Here is a 25,064-nt window from a genome sequence, read left to right on the forward strand (position 1 = left end):
GGAATAAGTGGTGTGCTTAGCGGCAGACCTAATAGGCTTCTCATAAAACCTTGCTCAGCCCTGATGAGTTTAGATATGTTTTTATGGCCCCAGAGTTCAGCTCCATACAACGAGGCTGTTCTGGCTTGTAATCAATATATTTCTATAGCCGGAGCTGCTGGTTTAAAGACCGAAGTTCGCTGGTCCTTGCTAATCCCTCCCATAACTTGGAGCAACCTGAGCGTTGATTTCGAAATTTGGGAATCCCAATCAAAATTCTCTGTCAGGTTGATCCCAAGGTAAACACAAGTCCTAACTCTCTCAAGCGCAGAGCCGTTAAGAGTGGGGTTTGGACGGGTCTGCTTCGGAGGATTGAAAATCATAAACTTGGTCTTATCCAAGTTTATCTCCAATCCTCGAGCAGTACAAAATGCAACAAAACCGTCCAGGGTGCGCTGAATGCCCGATGATGTTTTGGATAACAACAAAGTGTCATCCGCAAACATCAGAGCGGGCACTCTGCCGGTAGCCAGCCTGGGGGCATCATTATCAATTACATCAGCTAAATGGTCGATAAGACCATTGATGTAAAGACTGAACAAGGTTGGGGCCAAAACACACCCTTGTCGTACACCCTTCCTGACTGGAAAGCATGCAGACAGATCGCCATGCCTCCCACACCTAACTTGGGCATAATTACCGTTATGAAATCTGATTAAGATGTTCAATAGATAGGGTGGGAGACCCATATCTGCTAAAACTTTCCACAGCTTTTCCCTTGGGACGAGGTCAAAGGCGGCGCGCAGATCAACAAAGATGAGGTAGAGGCTACCACCCTCAACTCTCACCGTTTTCCAAAATAAGACCTGCAGCCGAAAAATTTGGTCTATAGTTGAAATACCCGACCTAAACCCGGCCTGTAATGTGGTGAATATTTAATTTTCTTACATCCATCCTTGAATTCTATCTAAAATAATTCTACCCATTAATTTCTGGGAGGTATCTGTGAAGCTAATGGGCCTATAATTTGCTGGGGTTAACGGGCAGCCTTTCTTGAAAATGGGGACAATCTCCGCTCCTAGCCAAGTATCTGGTGGATCAGCCCCCATAAGGATTGAATTAAATAAAACCACCAGGTACGGTGCCCATATTTTAGGTTGGGACCGAAATAGGTCCGCGGGCACCTTATCTAGTCCAGGAGCTTTATTTGGTAGTAGCCTTGCTATTGCAGACTCTACTTCCTTGAGGGTAATAACCTCGGACTGGTCCAAGTGAAACTCGCCCCCATTCACCAGGGAGTCCTCACTCCGTCCGTCGTCCGAGAACCCCAGCAATCGATACTCCTGCTGGGGCTTAGAGGCGACAAACGGAGGGCGGATCATAGTTTCACCAAAGACTTAGTCAGTCCCACTCACTGATCTATGCTCCAGAAGTAAATCGGGATTAGAAAGGAGCGTAATATCTTCACCCGAATCGCCATATAGTGCTCCAAAGTGCGCTTCCCACACTCGGGATGCTATATTTACAATTGGGGTTGAGCCTCCCCTACTCACACCGACACTCACAATAGCCCAGAACACCTTGGAATCTCTTCGAGAGCGGGCTGATCTAAGTTCCTCCCATCTATGCTCCTCCCAGTCCTTCTTTCCCCTGACAATGGCCTTTTTATATTCTAGGCGGAATTTCTTAATATTGGCTCTATCTTCATCTTTTATTGCAGAAAGCAGATCCTTTTTTGCTTTTCTACAGGAGGCATCATACCAGTGATGTGTTCGATCCTGGTGGCATTTTTTCCCCACAGGATTGAACACATCCACCAGCTTGGCAACAAGCTGTTTATGAATTTCCAGGGGGGGTACCCTGGGAGTTTACACCTAAGTTACCTTCACTTATATTCCCCATATCAGAGAGAAACGGTATAACTATCTGATATATTGTAGCGAATTTAGCGGGGGAATTCTGGAAATAGGGCCATTTGACCCTCCTCCTATTATTGGATATCAGCAAGGGAAGCGAAAGGCCATTGGGTCAGGGGGAGGGTTTGTTAACCCAAAGCTTCCCGGTTTGACAGTTAAGATGAGGGCATTGTGATCGCTATCTTGCCTAGGGTATATCATAAACTCCAACAACTTATCCCAATGTCTGGTTTCCATCAATATATAATCAATGATGGAAGTTTGCCCTGATCTATTGAACGTGGCCGACCCCAGGCAATCGGGTTTCAACCTCCCGTTACAGGCCCTTAAAGACATTGCAAGGGAGAAGGACTTAATTTGAAGGACCAGAGTGGTCCAAGCTCTAACAGGAGGAATTTGTGGAACCAGAACATGCCAGAACTGGTCCTCTTGATCCAACTCTCCCATATACGAGCTCTCAAGGGGCTCAAATTGGCAATTAAAATCACCTCCAACTAATAGGGCAAATGATGGGAAAATAAAAATCTCTCCTGGAATGTGCTGGGATTGTATCAATTCCAGATCTTGGCCGCCTTAATGGCAGGCATAGATGTTTATTATGGCAAACTGTGACATCTTTAGAGTACACATTGGACGTCAGGCGAGGTTAGTTGTTATTTGGCACCCTGACCCCTGAACGCCCAAACCCACCCATATTGTCAGACCACCCGAAGGTCTCCCTTTGCCCCTTGTGGTTGCCAAAATATCAAAGGTGGCAAAACCAGTCCTTACATTCTCCTCTAACGCCCATGTTTCTTGCATCAAACAAATATTATGCCTGCCTATAAAATTGCCCCACTCAGGTACGGATAATTTAGTCTTCATCCCAGCCACATTCCAGGACAGAATTTTTATTTTCCCATCTTCTGCCCTATTACCAGCCAGTGGATCACCCTCATTTTGGTTAGAACTAGTTCTTCGTTTTTGAATATTAGGTTCTAATATCATATCCCTTACCTCATCTCTTAGCAGCACCTCCGAAGGAAGAGAAGCCCCCACATATTCAATAGTTTCTCTTGCTTCCATCCCTCCCCCATCTATGCTCAAAGAGTGGAGTATTAATGCATATTCAGAGGTACTGCTCCCACCATTACCCACCACTGTCGCTATTTGGGTACCCAAGATATTATCAATACGTGGTACAGGGCTCTGCCTCACATCTGGTCAATCAACCTCTTCCAACATACTAAACCTGTTCTTTTGAGGGAATAGTGAGAGTAGGGGGTAGTTTGCCACCGGTCCTCCCAAGTTATCATTCCCTGTTGTGCTCTGGCATGAAAAATATTCTTGCCCCCCTCACTCCAAACACCTCTATTCTGTCCCATTCTTAGCTGGGGTGCCGGGTAGAAGTACGACAAGTGTAGTGGAATAATTTGAGTATTAGACCTGATTGGTGTCCTGCTGAAGATATAATCTACAGCGAGTGTGTGCCTAAAGTTAATAATGACACAATTTCCTGTGATGGTTTTAGGTGCGGCCCTAATCCAGTCTACTCTTCTTACACCCAATATTTCACCAGAGATGTTGGAGGGAAGAGGCCTATTGGAGTTAAGCCAGTACACACATTTGTTTTTAAATTCAGAATAGTCCTCATGTTTTTCCTTGGGTTAAGGGGGGGGGACACCAACAAGCACCACAGCGTATGGTAGGGACTCTGGTGGGAGATCAGTACAAGGCAGCACGATTTGAGACTCCTCCCTAGCAGTATTTCTGTACATTTGTGCTTGCTTATCCAGACGTTTAACCCCCGCTTCGGTAGCCCCCCTCTGCGTTATAGGGCTACCGATGCCTGTATCCCTAGACAGAGATGTAGTTGTGTCAGGAATAGTCTTGACGATTAGCTGGGGGGGTACAGGTGGGATATTTTTACTAACAGGGAAATTATCGTGATTAGGAACAGAACTAGTACTGGGGTTCCCTAATGAACTGGTCACTTGGGCTCTCCCTGAACCAACGTTGTTAATGGTAGAGACTAGTCTGTCCAACCTAGATGACAAAGATTTAAAGTGTGAACCAAGTAACTGTTCCATATGAGCCTGAAAATCAAGTAGGAGCTGGGTAGCCCAGAGAGGTGCCCCCATAGAAGACGAAGGAGAAGGACCACCATCAGCCGAAGTGGAATCAGTTGAAGGCATAGTTTTTTTTGTTACTTTTCTTTTCCTAATCCCAAGTTTCCTGCTTGCGGGGCAAGTTACAAACACGTTTTTGGCTTCAGAATAAGATGGAGATTTAATAACCTCTGGGGCATTAGTTTCATTAAGGACAGTCTGTGCACAGGGCAACTCAGCAAAGGAACACATAAGAGAGGAATTAAAATCTGGAGGATTAGTAATAGCAATTAAAGAATCCTCCACAGATTGGAAAGATGGAATAGCGGGGGTAATCGACAATCACCTCTCCGTGTTTTCTATAGCTGTTGCCGCTACTCCAATTGTTTGCTGAAGCATTTTATCAATGGCTGTAAGACTTGGGAGAGGTTGTGTCGTTGCTGTCTGATGCCTAGTCATGGGGCGGGATGTAGTAGACTTAGAATTTTTACTGTTTTTACCATTCCCTTTCATATTTACAAGCAGGGTGGGAAGCACTCGCAATTTGCTATAATTCCTCCCTGCCAACTTAGGCAGCACTAGACACTAGAGGGAGTAAACTATTAGGTATATAAATCCTATAGCCAGAGAGGTTTGGTTTCCACAGCAAGATCCGAACTTCAAATCAACAATATATGTCCCTTGTTTTGAAATACCTTAATACTATGGAAGTCCAAGTGGGAGGCTGTCAGTGGGGTGGCCCGGCAGATTTAAAGGCCTCCTGGCGCGCTAGGCATGCGCAGTTCGTCGCGCGTCCCCACTGGGAGTTGTAGTCTCCTTCCTTCGATGCTGCGGCAAGATCCGCGGTAAAACCCGCTCTTGTTCCGGCGTTCTGGATCGTTATGTGTCCAGGTTATAGGCAGTATTCACCAGGTAGGGCAAAGCAAGAATGTCTCCTCAGATTAACGTGCGTCCCATAGCAGATCGCCTCGATCGACACCGATGGTGACGCAGACTTCATCGATGTCGAGGCATTCGACGTCGAGGAACAAAAGTGCTGCGGCCACAGAGGAGATGTCATCTGGGGACCAGTCATCATCCCCAGGACTGCATATTGTACAAATTTCACCGTAGACATCTCCTAAAGCTGGAGAGAAGTATGGTCTGTCGCCCTCGCTGGCTGGAAGGTGTAGGGACAAGTGACTGCAGAAGTCTGGGCTCGGACTACTCTCGCACTTACTCGCCTTCTAGGATCTCTCCTCAGAGAAGCAAGTCTCCCCTCAGAAGACCAAGATCTCCTTCCACGCACCGATCACGGTCCAGGGGTCGTCAGTCTCACCCCAGAAGACCAAGATTACCTTCTAGGCACCGATCAAGGTCTAGGGGTCGTCGCAGCTCTCATCACGACTGTCCCCATAAGAGAAGACGCACAAGATCGCCCACATGGTCTTCCTCCACTCGGTCCTCGGTCCGGGGCTATTCTCCGACCTTCTCCTCGACTCTTCCATCGCGGGTGTCTCCCATCGATGACATTGCAACCTTCTCAGATGTCCTGGGTAGGGGTGCGCAGAAACTGAACATCACTTTGCATACCCCTGTAGTTCCTACATCAATCATCTTCGACACCTTACACCATCGCACAGCTCCTAGACTGCTGCTTCCTTTGGTGCCATGACTCTTGGATCCAGCTATGGCCACATTCCTCACCCCTGCTACGGTGGGCTCCGTACCATCCAGGATTGCCAAAAAGTATAAGACCCCAGCAGAGGATACCTTATTTCTCAGAGCTGATCCACCAGTGGACTCCATCATTGTGGCGGCAGCCATGAGGTCTCACTCAGCGTCTGTGTCATCTTCTGTCCCCCCAGAGAAGGACAATAAGCAGATGGACTCCTATGGCAGAAAAATGTGCAATACGTCTGCTTCTTCCATGAAGATTGCAAGTGCCTCAGCCCTTCTCGGGCGATATGACGGGTCTCTTTGGGACTCCCTCTCAAGGTTCACCAAAAAGCTCCCCAAAGAAGACCGGCAGGACTTAAGCGAAAATCTACTAGAAGGTGGGCTAGTAGCCAATCAAGTTATAAGTGCGGCAGCGGACGCTTTAGATCTCGCCGCTCATGGTTACTCCCATGGCGTCTGTTCACGGCGCTCAGCTTGGCTGCGCCTCACAGGCCTCAAGCCTGATGCACAGAAAAAGATTCTAAATCTTCCATTCAACGGCTCCTCCTTGTTCGGGGCTCACGCCGATGAGAAAATGAATAAAATGAAGACAGAGCTGGATACTGTCAAGGCTGTAGGTCTGGAGAAGCGCAAAGAATACCGGAAGCGCTTTCGTCAGGGCGACAAATGTTACTTCTAGCAGAGGGTTCAAACCCCTCAATGGTCCTCCCAGAATCAGCAGAGGCCCCAATTCCAGCAGAGGGGCCGTGGCAGAGGAAGAGGGAACACCAAGCAGCAACAGTCCACCACAAAGCAGCCTCCAAAACAGTGAGGCATTGCTTCCTCCGCACCCGTTCGCCACTCCGGTAGGAGGGAGGATCGTTTTTCACCTGGAAGAGTGGGAAACCATTACAAGAGACAAATGGGTGCTGAATATTGTGCAGCATGGTTACTTGCTAAGGTTCAAGTCTCCCCCTCCGCAAGTGCCCCCGCAATTGAAGCGCCTTCCTCAACTTCAAAGTCGGCTTTTACAGGACAAAGTATCTTTCCTCATCTCCAAGAGGGCCATAGAGGAGGTCCCACCTCTCCAAAGAAACCAGGGGGTATACTCCTGCTACTTCCTAGTCCAAAAGCGAGGAGTAGCCAAAGAGTACAGACCTATCCTCGACCTGCGCCTGCTGAACAGGTTTATCAGAAAGGAAAAATTCTGAATGCTAGACCTTCACCAAATCTTTTCGCACCTTCACCAGGGAGATGTGTGCCATCGACCTGCAGGACGCCTACTTCCACATTCCTGTCTCAGTGAAACATCGAAAATTTCTTAGGTTTCAGGTCTCTCGTCACCACTACCAGTATCGAGTGCTTCCGTTCGGCCTCAAATCCGCCCCACGGACATTCTCCAAGTGATTGGCGGTGGTGGCTGCCTTCCTCCGCAGGCGGAAGATCTTCGTGTATCCATACCTAGACGACTGGCTCCTGAAAAGCTCCACACCTGTGCTACTCCAGAGCCATCTCTCATACTGCCTCAACCTGCTACATTCCTTGGGGTTGCAAGTCAACTCCAAGAAGTCGATTCTCAACCCCACTCAACGGATACACTATCTGGGCTCCTCCCTGGACTCTGCAGAGGCAAGCGTGTGTCCTTCGGAGGAGAGGTTGTCATCAGTGCTTCTCAAGTGCCAAACTCTTCTCGACACTGCACTTCCTACAGCCAGGCAAGTGTCTTCACTACTGGGATCGATGGCCTTGTGCATCTACATTGTGCCCAATGCACGCCTTCACATGCGGCCTCTACAACAGGCACTCGTAGATCAATGGTCTCAGAGGTCAGGTTGCTGGGAAGATCGTATCTCTCTCCAACAAGCTGCCAGGGACTCCATCAGATGGTGGATGAAACGTTCTCACCTGCTGCAAGGGGTCCCTTTTCATCAGACGCCTCCAACACAGACAGTGGTCACAGATGCCTCAATGCAAGGCTGGGGAGCTCATATGGGCCAGCTTTAGGTACAAGGTCTCTGGTCCGAGACAGAAAGAAGTTATCACATCAACTTCTTGGAGCTACGGGCGGTCCATCTGGCGCTCAAATCCCTGTATCCGTCTCTTCGATCCATCCACATTCAGATTCAGACAGACAACACAACAAGTATGTTCTATCTGAACAAGCAAGGAGGCACCAGATCACGAGTCCTGTCTCTGGAAGCCCAATCCATTTGGCAGTGGCTGCTGGCGAGAGGTCTCTCAATCGTCGCAATCCACCTTCCAGGAACCCTGAACGTGCAGGCAGATGGCCTCAGCAGAGACTTGGTAGAAGCGCACGACTGGGTGCTCAACGAATACATCGCTCAAGAGGACTTCCGGCAATGGGGAGTGCCGGACATCGATCTGTTCGCAGACGCGGCAAACACGAAATGCCCCGTCTTCACGTCCAGATTCCCCCAGCAGGGATCACGGGGGAATGCACTTTTGATCAGCTGGTCGTAGACATTGCTGTACGCTTTTCCTCCGCTCCCTCTAATCCCGGCGGTCATACAGAAGTTCTACAGGACCAGCACCAGAATGATCCTGATAGCACCGGAGTGGCCACGCCAGCGGTGGTACCCGGATCTCCTCCAACTGTCAGAGGATCCACACCAGAGGCTGCCCTGCCGCCAGGACTTACTGACCAAGAACGGGGGGAAGAGTGTTTCATCCCAACCTCCCCTCTCGCCGGTTGACTGCATGGCTCCTGAAGTCATCCAGTACGGACATCTAGACCTTTCGGCTGACCGTATGGACATTCTTAGAGAAGCAAAGAGGCCCTCCACCAGAAAGTCTTATGCTTTCAAGTGGAAGAGATTTTACCTTTGGTGTGGGGACAACGCTCTTGATCCGACTCAAGGTCAAGAGCAAGTGATTCTTCCATACTTACTGCATTTGGCAAGGTCAGGCCTGAAGTACCTCTCCATCAGGGTCCACTTAGCTGCTATCACAGCTTATAGAAAGTCTCCTACCCAGACCTCATTCTTCCAACTGCCTGTGGTCAAAGATTTCCTAGAGGGGCTTAATAAAGTGTTTCCACCAGTGTGGTCCCCTTTGCCTCCCTGGGAGCTTAACATTGTCCTCACCAAATTGATGGGTGCTCCTTTCGAGCCTATTCATAAGGCATCTTTGCAGCATTTGACCTGGAAGGCTGCTTTCTTAGTAGCCATCACTTCAGCCCACAGGGTAAGTGAGATTAAGGCCCTGTGATGCAAGGGGCCTTACATTGTTTTCCACGCCAATAGAGTGGTGCTGCGGACTCATCTGAGTTTTTTGTCCAAGGTTTTCTCAGATTTTTGCATCAATCAGATTATCACGTTGCCCACTTTCTTTCCTCGGCCAAGCACTCCCTCGGAGAGAGCTTTTCATTCTCTAGACCTCCGGAGGGTATTGAAGTTTTACCTAAATAAAACCCTTCCACTTAGGAAGTCTGACCGGCTCTTTGTCAATTATGGTTCAACAAATACCGGTCTGGCTGCTTCCAAAAGATCTATTTCTAGATGATTGTCTCCTGTATAGCCTTGTCATACCAACAAGGTTCTGCAGGGCAGACCACGAGCACACTCTACCAGAGGGAAAGCTTCTACTACAGCTCTCCTTCGCAACATTCCTATATCTGAGATTTGCAAGGTGGCTACATGGCGTTCGATACATACCTTTACACTGCCTAGATTCTGATGCCCAGGTGGGGCAGGCCTTTTTGAGGAATTTGTTTGCATAACTGCTGTTTGAATGTGATGTTCATGTTCTATATGCTCTGTTGCTCATCTGTGAGACTTTGGGTATGGGCTTGCTACTCTATTAATATATTATGACTATTGATGAGTATCCCCTGGATGAGAAGGGTTAGTTACTTACCTGTAATCTTAGTTCTCATCCAGGGGTATACTCATCAAAGTCATAAGCGACCCACCCACTTCCCCGGACGAGCATTCTCTTCAAGTTATTGTTTATTGATTGCAGATCTACTCAGGTGCATATGCACTGTCAAAAAGAACTGACCTAACTGCCATCTGTGGTGCATCATGGGAGCAAGGGGTCTCCTGCAGGTCTTAAAGGCACGGTACCCCTACTCTAATGCCTTAAAGGCAAGGTGTCAGTTTTCTTTGTTTCTTAGTACTCTGCTGCAGCCTACAGGCAAATGCCTGTAATTACAAGTTTGCTTTATGGCAATAAAGCATTAATGTATGACATTTGGTTTAGTGCTTCCTTTTTTCCCTATGGGTTAGGGGTACTACAATGCAAACCTATGTAATGTCAGCATTTTTGCCATGTTTGAAACATTTTAGGCTGCATGTATATGTTTTCACATATGCAAATATATGTGTATATATATGTATTTTCTATATGCTCCGGGATCCCGCACATGGGCGGGGATTATTCATAGAATATGACTTTGATGAGTATACCCCAGGATGAAAACTAGGATTACAGGTAAGTAACTAATCCTTCTCTTCTAGGGGATACTCCTCAATAGCACTGAATAGTCCCGCCCACGTGCGGGGACCCTGGAGCAATAACAAATTATATGCATATACATATATAGCTCCACATATATAGGTAATATGCATATATATATATACATACTAAAACATATTACTAGGCTCAAATATGCCACAATTGCATTGTAAATCTTTTATATTTGAAATAATAAAGAAACATAAATCACGATATTTCCATGATACAGAGAAAGAAAACTGCTTTGTTTGCTTTGAAAATACAGCCTTTATTTTCAAAGGTAAAAAGGAAAGATCATAGAGGCAGATTAGCCTAGAGAGGCTGCATATAGAACAGTTGGAAAAAACTGGCGCCTTGCCTTTATGACCTCCAAGAACCCCCAGGCTCCCATCCTGCACCACAGGTGACAGGTCAGTTCTTTTTTCCGGCTCCTTCTGTGAGGATCTTGAAGCATTGAGCTAGTCAGTTTGTGGGTTTTTCTCACTAATTGTTGTTCTAAAGTGATTTTTTTGTGTTTCACTCGACGTCTTTAGTACCTGGGGTACTACATTTTGCTGTTTTTCAGAATTTGGTCAATATTTTCCTGTCAAAATGCCGGCCTTATTTAATAAGTGCCCGGACTGTGGAAAACAAATGGCTAAATCAGACCCGCAATCTGTTTGTATTGATTGTCTACCTTCATCTCACAGACCAGAAGAGTGCTACCACTGTAAAAAAAGAACAACCCTTAGAGAAAGGGAAATAATCAAACAGCATGCTATGCAGGAGAGAGGAAAGCAGTCCGCAAGTGGTCGAGAAAAACATCTCTCGAAGAAGCCCTCCTCTCAAAAAAGGTTGGAGTGCAAAGACTAGGGTGAGAAGAGGAAACGCCATCCCATACACCTTCGGGGGACAGATCGGTGTCGAAAGTACCCTTGTGCTCTCCTTCAGCGTTGATGTTGACGTCGAGACACCATTCGCAGGAGAAGCAAACAACTTCAGGTACGAAGTCCCATCACAGGCCGACGTCCACACCATCTCTTAGGTGGTCCAGTTCTGGCTCGCCTACGACGGAGTTAGGCAGTCGCTCGATGCCGACTCTTCAATGACGACAGAACAGCCCGCCTCTGAGAGGACCTGTGGCGACGTCGAAGACACTGCCGACGTCGAGAGTGCCACGACGCCGGTAAGACGCAGTCATTCCCCAACTGAGTGTCATAGCAGGCGTTCGCCTTCGAGGAGGTCGATGTCACCTATGAGGAAGTCGCTGCCGAGGTACTCTACGTCGAAGCATCCGTCACCGAGAAGGTCGACGTCGAAGCTTCCGTCACCGAGAATGTCGACGTCGAGACCACACGGATCGCCCTCGGGGCATAGACGGTCACCACGGAAAACATCGCGGTCCAGTATGACATAGAGGAGATCGACGTCGAGGAAGGCGCAGTCCAGTCATGGGTCTCCTCCTGCCAAGAGACCTAGGGCGACATCGAGGGACAAATCGACGGCGCAGAATGTCCAGGTGGTAACCTCCAGGAGTGTTTCTTCTTCCCCGGATCTCCGAATAGTATGCTCCTCCAACTAACATCGCTCCAAGATGGCTGGGGAGCCTAAGAGAGTGGAAGATTCTGAGAATTTCCAGGCTGGATCATACTCCTAGCAGGTCAAGGTCTCCGATCATACAATCCGTTCATTCGTCTGTGGGACACGAGCGGTGTACCACGCCTCAAAGTTCGCCAACTTCAAGAAGGCATAGATCAAGATTGCCTTGGAGTCAGTCTTCAAGAACTCGCCAACGCTCTCCTAGAAGGCGAAGCCACAGATCTTCGTGGTCCTCAGACTCTAGACCTTCAAAAGCAGACTACTCTCCAACTCTCTCTTCTTTACTACCAAGTAAAGTGTCGCTTATTGATGACATTGTGACCTTCAACAAGGTCTTGTGTAGAGGGGCTGAAAAACCTAATATTGAGATGCTTGTGTCTGTCCCTTCCACATCGGTCATCTTGGAGACGCTTCATCATAGGTCTGCATCTAGGCCTCTTCTGCCCCTGGTTCCGGGTCTGCTAGCCTGCTCTTAAAAAATCCCTGACTCCAGCGTCAGTGGGAGTAGCTCTGTTGCGAATTATCAAGAAGTACAAGGCTCCTGAGCAGGACCCACTCTTTCTGAGAGCCTACCCTCCTCCTGACTCGGTCATCGTATCAGCAGCACGGAAGAACCAGACAGGGGCAGCATCATCTTTGGTACCTCCAGATAAAGATAGTAAGGCCATGAACTCCATCGGCAAGAGGATGTGTAATACATCAGCATCCTATATGGAAGTGGCCAGCGCCTCAGCTTTACTGGGCTGTTATGACCGTTCTCTGTGGGACTCTTTCACACTTCACAGAGAAGCTCCCAAAGGAAGACAGGCAGGACTCCCAGATCCTTCAGGATGGTGGTTTGGTGGGCAATCAGGTCATAAGTGCTGCAGCGGATGCCTCTGATCTCGCTGCCCATGGATAGTCACATGGGATCTGTGCCCGCCGCTCTTCCTGGCTGAGACTGACGGGTTTGAAGCCAGAGGCTCAACATCGGATCTTAAATCTCCCGTTCAATGGGACATCACTCTTCGGCGCTCACACCGACGACAATGTCTAGAATGAAGACCGAACTAGACACTGTGAAGGCGGTTGGTCTGGAAAAGAGGAAAGACTTCAGACAACGCTATCGTCCCTATGACCGACAATACCCCTCAGTGGTCTTTCCAACAATATCAGGGAAGATCCCAGTCAAACCAGCGTTGTCCTGGTAGTGGACGAGGAGTAATCTCCAGACAATCCACACCTGCTGCCAAGCAACAGAAGCAGCGAGTGCTTGCTTCCCCTAGTTACGTTACCCACTCTGGTTGGGGGGGTATCCGTTTTTATTTGGAAGAGTGGACCAAAATCACATTAGACAAGTGAGTGCTTAATATTGTGAGGAATGGGTACTCCATCAGGTTCAAGTCCCCGGCACCTTCTATTCCTCCTCGAAAAACTGTCATCGCATAAATCTTCTGAGAGAAGAGGTTTCAGCTCTACTCCTAAAGAAGGCCATCAAGTACGACGAGTGGCGGTATCAACGCTGATGAGGCCGCGGGAGGAGGGAGGACTGGCAGCCCCAGATTTTGAATGGTACTACTTGGCGGCACAGCTGCAGTGGCTGACGCAGGCCGTGGCGCGTGAATTTCGAGGCCCCGAGGGCCCGCAAGATAGGGTCATCCCGCGACATGTGCTGTCATTCATTGTGCTTCGGCAGAGGCTCAGACTGGACCAGCTTACCCTTGAGGAGCGCACACTCCGGCTGTGCTGGATCCGTAGTCAGAAAAGGGCAGGCTTCGCCGTGCCGTATGCCCCGGAGATACCCCTGGGCATGTGCACGGCCCTCCCACATGGCGGGGATTGGTCAGCGCTGGCTCACTGGGAAGAGTGTGGGGTCCACATGATTGGGGACTTATACAGGGATGGCGTTTTGTTGTCATTCCAGGACTTGCAGGGGGCGTATGACCTGCCGAGGGGGGACTATCTTTTGCACACCGCCTTGGTATCTGGGATCCAGAAACAATGGAAGATGGGGCTGTCAGAGCCCCCAACTTCTCGGGGATGTCAGTACGTCACTATGGCGGCGGGTACATTCAGGGCCATCACTTGTCTCTACGGGCGGCTGTCCACGGAGAGGTTGGCACCCATGGATGTCTTGCGGGGTAAATGGGAGGGGGATCTTGGTAGGCCCATTCCCGAGACGACGTGGATACAGCTTTTGCGGCGGGCCTGGAAGGGCACGCGCAATGCTAGATTTCAATTGATCCAATTTTACACTCTCCATAGGGCTTACTTAACCCCGGTCAAAATCCTGTGGTACTTCGGAGGCTCCTAATCGCCGTACCCACGGTGCAGAGTGGAGGGGGCTGATTTTGGTCATATGTTTTGGTCCTGCCGGGGACTGGGCTCGTATTGGGCGGACGTGGTGGCGTGCCTGAATCAGGTGACTGAGCGCGAGTTGGAAGCGGAGAGGTGGACTTGCCTTTTGTTGTGGTTTCCGCACACCCCCAGTACCAAAATTACGAGAAAGTTTTGCGATTTGGGTCTGATAATGGCGAAGAGGGAGCTCACTCTGCATTGGAAGGTCAGGCCCGGTCCGAGCTTTTGGAGATGGAGGGCGAGTTTCTTGTCCTGGGCGGGAAGCGAAGGGACGCTTCGGCTTCAGATGGCCAGACGAGCAGCTAATGATAAGGTGCTGGAAGCGGCGAGGACGTGGGGGTTGTTGGTAGAAGAGCTGCGATCTTGGGAGACGTTGAATGAGGGGGATAGGGATTCTGTAGACATGGACCGGAGGGTGGAATCTGGGACAGGGCCGACTGGGGCTACTGGGGAGTCCATGCAGGACGGGGCCACTTAGGTACACTCATGGAGGATTCAGCGTCTGCACTCTACATTGACAGCTGTTGAGTAGCCAGGGTGGGAGCAGGGGGTGCAGAGGGAGGTCAATGTGGTGCTCCTTCTCTCATGAGAACAATGACAGGGTTTTCTTGCTTGTCTGGAGTTGGGATATCTCGGACCACGGGGCCCGACAGGCAGAGGTTGATGAGGGGTTGCCATGGGCACACTGACAGGGGAGGGTGGGGGTAGAGAGGGTGGTGGGTGGTGGGTGGGGGAACTAAGGCGGGAACATAGAGTCGATCTCTGCTGACATGTACCTCGATGGTTGGATTCTTATATGATGCTATTGTGTGTAGTATTAGTCTTTAGGAATATTGTTTTGAAAATTCAATAAAAAAATTTCAAAAAAAAAAAGGAGGCCATCAAGTAGGTCCCATGGCATCAACGTCGACAGGGAATCTATTCCCGAAACTTCTTGGTCCCAAAGAAAGGTCTAAACAAGGAGATCTGAAAGAAACCAGTTAGTTAGATTCCTCACCTTAGAATATCCCCAGGCGTCAGACTGGATCCGGAAGATTTTTGTAGCAATACCACTTGCGCGTCGCTAGGCGTCGTCTGCGGCTCCGCGTCCGTAGTTGGCGCCGTGCGCCGGAATGACGTTGTCGGAGTACTTAGAAGCCGCCCTTGCGCGCTGACGTCCGTTCTTTTTTCCGCGCCAGTAAGCGCCGATCTGGGAGAGCTACCCCTTTAGTCAATTTTTGACTAACTTTTTCGGCTCTTTTTGGTCACTTCTCGACTCTGGTGCTGGTAGGATGCCTGGTTTCAAGGCCTGCGACGACTGTCACCAACTGATGTCGGTGACCGATCATCATCACCGCCGGTGCCTGTACTGCTTGGGCCTCGACCACGACGCAGAGTCGTGCTCCGATTGTATGGCCCTGACCTCGAAAGCTAGGTGGGAGCGGTCCCGCAAGCTTCTCGAGCTTCGCCACTCTGCTCCGCACCCCTCTCGATCCCGGTCCAGTAGGAAGTCCAAGGATCTGTCGCGGAGCCGCACTCGACATCGTCACTCGTCTGGCTCGAAGTCTTCGGCTAAGTCGAGGCACTCCAAGAAGTCCAAGAGGCGACACCGCTCTTCGGACTCCCCTCGCCGGTCGCGCGACTCGGCCGAGGGTCTGGGTGGTTCCACCCCCGCGGCTCCGCTGGAGCCGCAGGCGCCGTGCAAATCCCCATACCCGCCGGTCCCTGGGATTGACACGACGCCGACGGACGTCCGTGCCTTCCTCTCGGCCATGAGGAGCCTGGCCCCGCCGTCGACGCCCGCTGGCGCGCCTTCGGGCCCCGCGGACTCGACTGGGTGACCTTGCGTGCCGGCGGCTCCGGCCCCGGTGCCGTTGGAGGCTCCGGCCCCGACGCTGCAGGTCCCCGAGGGGCCTGAGCCTGGGCCCCCGTCGACACCGGTCGACCTCGTCACGCCGCCTCCTCCGCCGGCGCCGACACCGGTACCACCCCCGACACCGACTCCGGTCTTCGTCGATCCCCGGTTCAGCCCCAGTCCGGTCCCGACGCTGATGCGGCGCTGCCCGATGCCGCATCCGACGCCGCTAGAGACGCATATTGTCTATCGACCGGCTCCGATCATTCCTCCTGTTTACCAGGAATCTGATGACGGGGGCGACTGGGAGGGGTCTGAGGACAACTTTCTCAGGACTGGGCAGATGAACTGGGGGAGGCCAGTGGATTGGATACCTCACCGGACACTGGATTCATCTCTCCTCCGACTGTGGCTTCGGAGGAGGGTGCAGCTTTTTCTGTGGTGCTGCGCAAGGCAGCCGCGGCCCTTGGGCTTGAGCTGCCTGCCGTGGCTGTGAGGACTAACATCCTCACTGAGGTGCTTCAGTCTGCCGCATGCTCCACTGAGCTTCTGCTGCAATTCAATGAGGCCCTCACTGACGTTCTGCAGGGCACCTGGTCCAAGCCCTCCACAGTCCCTCCTGTGGATAGGAACGTTGCCAGGCGCCACCGCCCTGCTCAGGGCGACCCCAGTTTTCTGTCCCAACACTCCACCCCCGAGAGTCTGGTTATCCAGGCCTCTACCTCCCAATCCTCCTTCCCGTCCGCTCCTCCGGACCGGGATTCCAAGAGACTGGAACAGTTCGGTAAGAAGCTGTTCTCCTCGCTCAGTTTGGGCCTGCCTCTTGGACCGTTATTTCCACTCTCTGTGGGATACGTGGAGGACGTGCTGCCACTGTGCCCGGGGGAGGCCCGGGCACGGCTCTGGCCGATGGGAGAGATGCAGCGCGCCATGCCATCCGATGTGGACTCGACACTACGGACTCGCTGGGTAGGGCGATTTCTACCACGGTGGCGCTTCGACACTCCACCCCCGAGAGTCTGGTTATCCAGGCCTCTACCTCCCAATCCTCCTTCCCGTCCGCTCCTCCGGACCGGGATTCCAAGAGACTGGAACAGTTCGGTAAGAAGCTGTTCTCCTCGCTCAGTTTGGGCCTGCCTCTTGGACCGTTATTTCCACTCTCTGTGGGATACGGTGGAGGACGTGCTGCCACTGTGCCCGGGGGAGGCCCGGGCACGGCTCTGGCCGATGGGAGAGATGCAGCGCGCCATGCCATCCGATGTGGACTCGACACTACGGACTCGCTGGGTAGGGCGATTTCTACCACGGTGGCGCTTCGACGTCACACCTGGCTGCGGTCCACGTCCTTTTCAGGGGATGTCCAGAGCACACTCATGGACATGCCTTTTGATGGCGCTCGCCTTTTTGGTGAGAAAGCGGACAGTGCGCTGGCTCGCTTCAAGGACTCCCGGGCTACGGCCAAGTCCTTGGGCCTCTCAGCCCCGCGGCCACAAACTTCCGCTTTTCGCTCCTTTCGTGGCCAAGGAAGGGGCACCTCCTCACGTGCGCCTAGCCACCGGCCGCAGAACCAGCCTGCACGCGGTCGCAGACGTGGTTTCCGCCGAGGCGGTACTGGAGGACAACGCGGTCAGTCCACATCCACCCCGGCAGCATCCGCCTCAAAGCCTTCCTAGTCCGAGCTTTCAGGCCCATTCCTCGCCAGTGGGAGGCCGGGTTCGCCATCACCTGCTCCACTGGCGTACCATTACTTCGGACAGGTGGGTGCTGCAAATGGTCCGAAGGGGCTACTCCCTCCCCTTCGAGACGACCCCTCCAGCCATGCCACCGCAGCACCACCGTATATCGGAGGATCATTTGAATCTTCTGCGAGAAGAAGTTTCGGCCCTCCTGGCCAAAGAGGCCGTCGAGCGCGTTCCGAGCTCAGAAGTAGGTCGTGGTTGTTATTCCCACTACTTTCTGGTTCCCAAGAAGGGCAAAGGAGGCCTACGCCCTATCTTTGACCTCAGGAACGGCAATGCCTTCCTCCGGAAGGAACGGTTCAAAATGTTGACTTTGGCTCAGGTTCTAGCTGCCCTAGACCCTGGAGACAGGATGGTAGCGTTGGACTTGCAGGACGGATATTTCCATATCCCCGTCCTGCCGGCCCACCGGCGTTACCTGCGGTTCACGGTGGGTCAGGAGCACTTTCAGTTCACCGTGCTCCCCTTCGGCCTTACCAGTGCCCCTCGGGTGTTCACGAAAGTGATGGCGGTGGTCGCAGCTCATCTGCGCAGATCAGGGGTTCCAGTCTTCCCCTATCTCGACGACTGGTTGTTGAAGGCGGGCTCGCCCCAGACAGTCGACTCCCACCTCCAGACAACGGCGGATCTCCTGCATTTGCTGGGGTTTTCCATCAATGTGCCGAAGTCACACCTGAGCCCCTCTCAGAAGCTCCTCTTCATCGGAGCGGTTCTCGATTCGGCGCAGTTCCGGGTCCATCCACCGGAACAGCGGGTCCGAAATATACAGGCCCTGATTCCCATCTTTCGGCCTCTATTCTGGGTTTCGGTCAGGCTAGTGTTGCGGCTTCTGGGGCTGATGGCCTCCTGCATCCTACTAGTGCATCACGCCAGGCGGCGCATGCGGGCTCTGCAGTGGGACCTGAAGTTTCAGTGGGCCCAGCATCACGGCAACCTGTCCGACCATGTCTTGATCTCGGAGGGCACTGCACAGCAGTTGCAGTGGTGGCTCACGGACCGTGATTGGGTCACGGGTAAGAGCCTCTCCCTACCCCTACCGGAGCATGTCGTAGTGACGGATGCGTCCCTCCTGGGATGGGGTGGCCATATGGGAGAGGCGGAGATCAGAGGCCTCTGGTCTCCAGCGGAGTCTCGCTTCCACATCAACTTGTTGGAGCTGAGAGTGATCCAACTTGCACTGAAAGCCTTCCTTCCCTCTGTCCGGGGAAGTGTTGTGCAGGTGTTCACGGACAACACCACCGCCATGTGGTATTGCAACAAACAGGGCGGGGTGGGGTCATGGACCCTTTGTCAGGAGGCTCTGTGCCTCTGGACATGGCTGGAACACCAGGGCATCACCCTGGTGGTTCAACATCTGGCGGGCTCTCTCAACGCCAGAGCAGACAAACTCAGCCGCCGGTGCATGATGGATCACGAATGGCGTCTGAACTCCGAGGTGGCGCAAGGTCTCTTTCAGCAGTGGGGAGAGCCTTGGTTAGATCTATTCGCCACCGACGAGAACGCGCAATGTCAGCAGTTCTGCGCGTTGGAATTTCCAAGGCGGCACTCGCTCGGAGACGCTTTTCGTTGCGAGTGGATTTGCGGTCTGTTGTACGCCTTTCCGCCTATACCACTTCTGCGCAGAGTGCTGAAGAAGATCAGGCGTGACCGGGCCCAAGTCATCTTGGTGGCTCCGGATTGGGCACGAAGGTACTGGTATCCCGAGCTACTCAGTATGTTGACCGATCCTCCGATACGTCTGCCCCTTCGGGAGGATCTTCTGTCGCAGCAGCAGGGGACAGTCCTCCACCCGAACCTGTCCAGCCTCCACCTCCTTGCGTGGAGATTGAGCGGCGGCAGTTGATGCCATTTGACTTGCCTCCTGAAGTCTGTGATATCATTCTGGTAGCCAGGCGTCCCTCCACAAAGACGGTATACGCCTGCCGGTGGAACAAATTTGTGGCATGGTGCACATCAAAGGCTGTGGATCCCCTTTCCGCCCCTCTTTCTGAGGTTCTCCTCTTTCTTCTTTCTTTGGCCCGGCAGGGCTCTGCCCTGGGCACCTTGAAAGGTTATCTTGCTGCCATCTCTGCCTTCTTACGGCTTCCTGATCAGCCCTCTCTTTTCAAGTCCCCTGTAGTGTCACGCTTTCTTAAAGGCATTACTCACACGTTCCCTCCTGTCCCTTTCGTAATGCCTCAGTGGGACTTGAATCTTGTCTTAACATTTCTGATGTGCGCTCCCTTTGAGCCTCTTCACAATTGTCCTCTTCGTCTTTTGACGCTTAAGACTGCTTTCCTGGTAGCCATCACCTTGGCTAGACAGGTGAGTGAGCTCCAGGCTCTGTCGTCCAAGCCTCCTTTTCTATCTGTTCATCCGGACAAGGTTGTCCTTCGGCCTCGTCCTTCCTTTCTACCGAAAGTGGTGACCCCCTTTCATCTTGGGCAATCTGTCACCTTGCCCACCTTCTTTCCACCTCCGCATCCTTCCAAAGAGGAAGAGCGGCTCCACCGTCTGGACCCAAAACGTGCGCTCTCCTTTTATTTGGACCGCACGAAACAGTTCCGGGTGGACGACCAGCTTTTCGTTGGCTACGTGGGTGCTATGAAGGGAAAAGCTGTGCACAAACGGACCATCTCCCGGTGGGCCGTTTTGTGTATAAAAATCTGTTATTCCTTGGCAAAAAAGGACCCTCCTGTTGGGCTGCGAGCCCATTCTACTCGGGCCACGGCGGCTACTACTGCTTTGGGACGGGGAGTCCCTTTGCAGGACATCTGTCAGGCGGCGACGTGGGCTTCGCTGCACACGTTTGCCAGGCACTATTGCCTAGACAGCCAAGTCCGGAGGGATGGCTTCTTTGGCAGTTCTGTCCTCCAGGACTTTCTGGTGTGATCTTGGTTCACAGACCCACCACCGGGGTTGGTATTGCTTGGGTATCTATTTTAAGGTGAGGAATCTAACTAACGTGTTTCTTCCAGATGAACAAGTTACTTACCTTCGGTAACGATGTATCTGTAAGAAACATTAGTAAGTTAGATTCCTCACCGACCCACCCATCCTCCCCGTTCTGCGAACCGACATCTAGGGTTAAGGCTATCCTTTTCAGGGCCCTAGATTTTTTGGCACCAGTGTCGGTCTCTTGCATGGCTCTGCGTTCCTGGCACGGAAAGCTATGTACAAGAACTGACGTCAGCGCGCGAGGGCGGCGTCTAAGTACTCCGTCATTCCGGCGCACGACGCCAACGACTGACGCGGAGCCGCAGATGACGTCTAGCGACGCGCAAGGGTTATTGCTACAAAAATCTTCCGGATCCAGTCTTGACGCCTGGGGATATTCTAAGGTGAGGAATCTAACTAACTAATGTTTCTTACAGATACATTGTTACCGAAGGTAAGTAACTTGTTCTTCAGGCCTATACTAGATCTCAGGCTTCTCAACAAGTTCATTCTGAGAGAGAGGTTGACAATGCTGGCATTACATCAAATAATCCCACACTTACATCAAGGGGATTGGATGTTCTCTATAGATCTTCAAGATGCCTATTTCCACATTCCAGTGTCTCGCAGGCATCAGAAGTTTCTAAGGGTTCATATTCAATCAGACCACTTTCAGTTCACGGTAGTAGCTGCGTTCTTAAAGAGGAAACTAATCCTCGTCTACCCTTACCTAGACGACTGGCTTCTCAAGAGTGCATCGCCTCGCTTGCTGCATTCAGTTTCTGCATCACTTGGGTCTGCACTTCAATTTTAAAAAATCCATCCTCAATCCAACTCAGATACATTTCCTGGGCGCAACTTTGGATACATTTAACGCAAGAGCGTATACTTCGGAGGAGAGACTATTATCCCTTCTCCACAAGTGTCAGACCCTCCTGAAGATACCTCATCACAGGGCCAGCCAGCTTTCATCTCTACTGGGTTCGATTGCCTTGTGCATTTTTCTAGTCCCAAACGCCAGACTTCACATTTGACCTTTGCAGCAGACTCTGAAGGATCAATGGTCTCAAATCTCCAATCGCTGGGAGGACACTATAACCCTGCCTCTGTCCGTTTCTCCATCAGATGGTGGATGCGACGGACTCATCTTCTTATAGGAGCCCCCTTTCAAGAGGAACTGCACAAGCAGACGCTGGTGACGGATACGTCCCTTCAGGGATGGGGCGCTCACATGGGGTCCCTACAGATCCAAGGAATGTGGTCAGAGAGAACAGCTATACCACATAAGCATGCTGAAGCTCAGAGCGGTGCGTCTGGCTCTCAAGGTGTTTTTTCCTTCCATCAAATCGACTTCTCTGCTTGTTCAGACGGACAATACAACAGCAGTGTATTACCTGAACAAGCAGGGGTGCACCAGGTCCAGACCCCCTGTCTCTGGCAGTGCAGGCGATTTGGAACTGGCTTCTAGCACGAGACATGAAGATCTCCGCAATTCACTTACCAGGCGTCCTCAACGTCCAAGCGGGCAGCCTAAGCAGACATTTCGCAGAAGTGCACGACTGGGTGCTAAAACAAGAAGTGGCGCATGACATTTTTCACAGCTGGGGAACACCAGACCTAGATCTCTTCGCGGACGCAGAAAACGCAAAATGCTACGTCTGCGCCTCCAGATACCTGCAACCAGGCTCCAAGGGGAATGCTCTGTTGATAGACTGGTCAGAGACATTACTCTACGCCTTTCCACCAGTTTCCCTCATTCCCCTGGTGATCAGGAAACTGTACGAATCCAAGACAGAGATGATCCTGGTTGCGCCAGAGTGGCCTCGCCAATGGTGGTACCCGGACCGCCTTCATCTGTCCAAAGTACCACACAGGAGATTACCATGTCATCCGGATCTGCTGACCAAGGCGGGCGGCGAGACGTTCCATCCCAACTTGACGTCCCTGAGGTAAGCAGCGTGGCTCCTGAGTTCACCCAATATGGACATTTAGGTCTCTTTCAAGACCGCTTGCAGATCTTGAAGGAGGCACGGAGACCTTCTACGAGAAAGTCTTAAGCTTTTTAGTGGAAGCATTTTTATATGTGGTGTACTGCTGAGGGTCACAACCCTATTCAAGGTCAGGAACAGGTACTGTTACCCTACTTACTGTATTTGGCCAAAGCAGGTTTGCAATATTCCTCCATAAACGTTCACCTGGCAGCTATAACAGCTTATAGAAAGTCCCCCACTCAGGCTTCTTTCTTTCAGATGCCAGTTGTTAAGGACTTCCTAGAGGGTCTAAAAAAGGTCTACCCACCAGTTAGGTCTCCATCTCCTTCCTGGGAGCTTAATGTGGTCCTCTTTAAGTTAATGGGTCCCCTATTCGAACCTATCCACAAAGCCTCCCTGCAACATCTTTCGTGGAAGACTGTATTTCTCGTGGCAATCTCATCTGCTCGCAGGGTGAGCGAGATACAAGCCTTGTGCTCTTCAGAGCCTTATCTCATTTTTCATACGAACAGAATGGTGCTTAGAACTCACTCGAGGTTCCTTCCTAAGGTGGTCTCGGAGTTTCACATCAACCAGTCAATCACTTACTACATTCTTTGTGAACCCTGTCACTCCTGCTGAGAGAGCTTTGCACTCTAGATCTGAAAAGAGTGTTAAAATGAAAGGCGTACAGGCTGTTTATTAATTATGGTCCATTGAACACTGGTTTTCCTGCCTCTCAAAGGTCATTTGCTATGGATAGTGTAATGTATCATGTTATCTTATCAGCTGGCACACAAACGGCTCCCAGGCAAGCTGAGGGCTCATTCTACAAGGGGAAAAGCCACTACGATAGCGATGCTTAGTAATGTACCTATTCAGGAAATATGTAAAGCGGCCACATGGCGTTCGGTGCACACTTTCGCATGCCATTATTGCCTTGATTCTGATACTAGGTTTGGACCAGCATCCTTGAGAAACTTATTTGGGTAATATATGTTTTGTTAGCAGGTTATGATATGCTGGTATTCGTCCGCAGGGTATGGGGATGGGCTTGCTACTCGAACCTGAAAGAAACACGTTTGTTAGATTCCTTACATTAGACTATCCCCAGGCGTCAGGCTGGATCCGGAAAGATTTTCGTCAGCAATACCCTTGCGCGTCGCTAGGCGTCGTCTTCGGCTCCGCGTCCGTCGTCGGCGTCGTGATCGCCAGGATGACGTCGTCAGAGTACTTAGACGCCGCCCTCGCGCGCTGACGTCGGTTCTTCTTTTTTCCTCGCCAGTAAGCGCAGATCCGGGAAGAGCATACCTTTAGGTCACTTTTTGACTAAACTTCTTGAAATTTTTTTGGTTCCTCTTTCGAGTCGACCTCGACTCCGGGTGCCGGTAAGGATGCCCGTCAAGCCGTGCGATGCCTGTCGTCGCCTGATGTCGGTCACGGATCACCACCGCTGGTGTCTCTACTACCTTGGGGCCCACCATGATGCTGAGTCATGCCTTGACCTCGAAGGGTTAGGCGGGAGCGGTCCCGCCAGCTGCTTGAGATCCGGCAGTCGGCTCCGCGCCGCTCAAGGTCCCGGTCGAGGAGGAGGTCGAGGGACTGGTCACGGAGCCGCAGCCATCACCGCTCGTCAAAGTCCTCGCATTCTGATAAGTCGAGGCGCAGTAAGAAGTCGAAGAGGCGACATCGCTCTTCTGACTCCCCTCGCCGGTCGTGCGACTCTGCTGAGGGTTCGGGTGGCACCACCCGCGTGGCTCCGTCTGAGCCGCAGGAGTCGCATCCGGCCCCATACCCTCCGGTCCCGGAGCCTAATGCGACTCCAAACGAGATCCGAGACTTCCTCGTGGCCATGAGGAGTCTCGCTCTGCCGTCGAGGCCTGCCGGCGCGGCTTCGGGCCCCGCAGGTCCGACTGGGAGGCCTAGCGAGCCGGCGGCTCCGGCGCCGTTGTCGACTTCAGTCCCTACGCCTCAGGCCTCTGTGGGATCCAGGCCTGGATCCCGGTCGACGCCGGTTGACCTTACAACCCCTCCGCCAGCGCCGATCCCTTCAGTGCCGCCCCCGGCAACGTCGTCCCCAGGTCCAGTCCCGGTCCGGCGTCTGAGCGGCGGCGCCCGGTGCCGTCTCTGGCGCCGATGGATGAGCAATTCATCTACCTCCCGGCTCGGACCTTTCAACCTGTCTACAGGAGTCGGATGACGGGGACGACTGGGAGGGGTCTGAGGACCCTCTGGCACAGCAGTGCCAGTTGAGTATGGACTGGGCAGAAGAGTTGGGGGATGCCAGTGGTCTCGACACCTCCCCTGATACTGGCTTCATCTCTCCTCCCTCCGTGGCTACGGAGGAGGGTGCTACCTATTCTGTGGTGCTGCGCAGGGCTGCCGAAGCCCTTCATCTGGAGCTCCCTGCAGTGGCCGTGAGGACTAACCTCCTCACGGAAGTGCTTCAACCGCCATTAAGCTCCTCGGAGCCTCTACTGCAGTTTAATGAAGTACTGACTGACCTTCTGATGGGCACCTGGTCCAAGCCCTCCATAGTCACTCCTGTGGACCGGAAAGTGGCCTGGCGCCACCGCCCCACCCTGGGTGACCCC

Source organism: Triturus cristatus, chromosome 9 (assembly GCF_964204655.1).
Source record: "Triturus cristatus chromosome 9, aTriCri1.1, whole genome shotgun sequence".
Classification (NCBI taxonomy): Eukaryota; Metazoa; Chordata; class Amphibia; order Caudata; family Salamandridae; genus Triturus; species Triturus cristatus.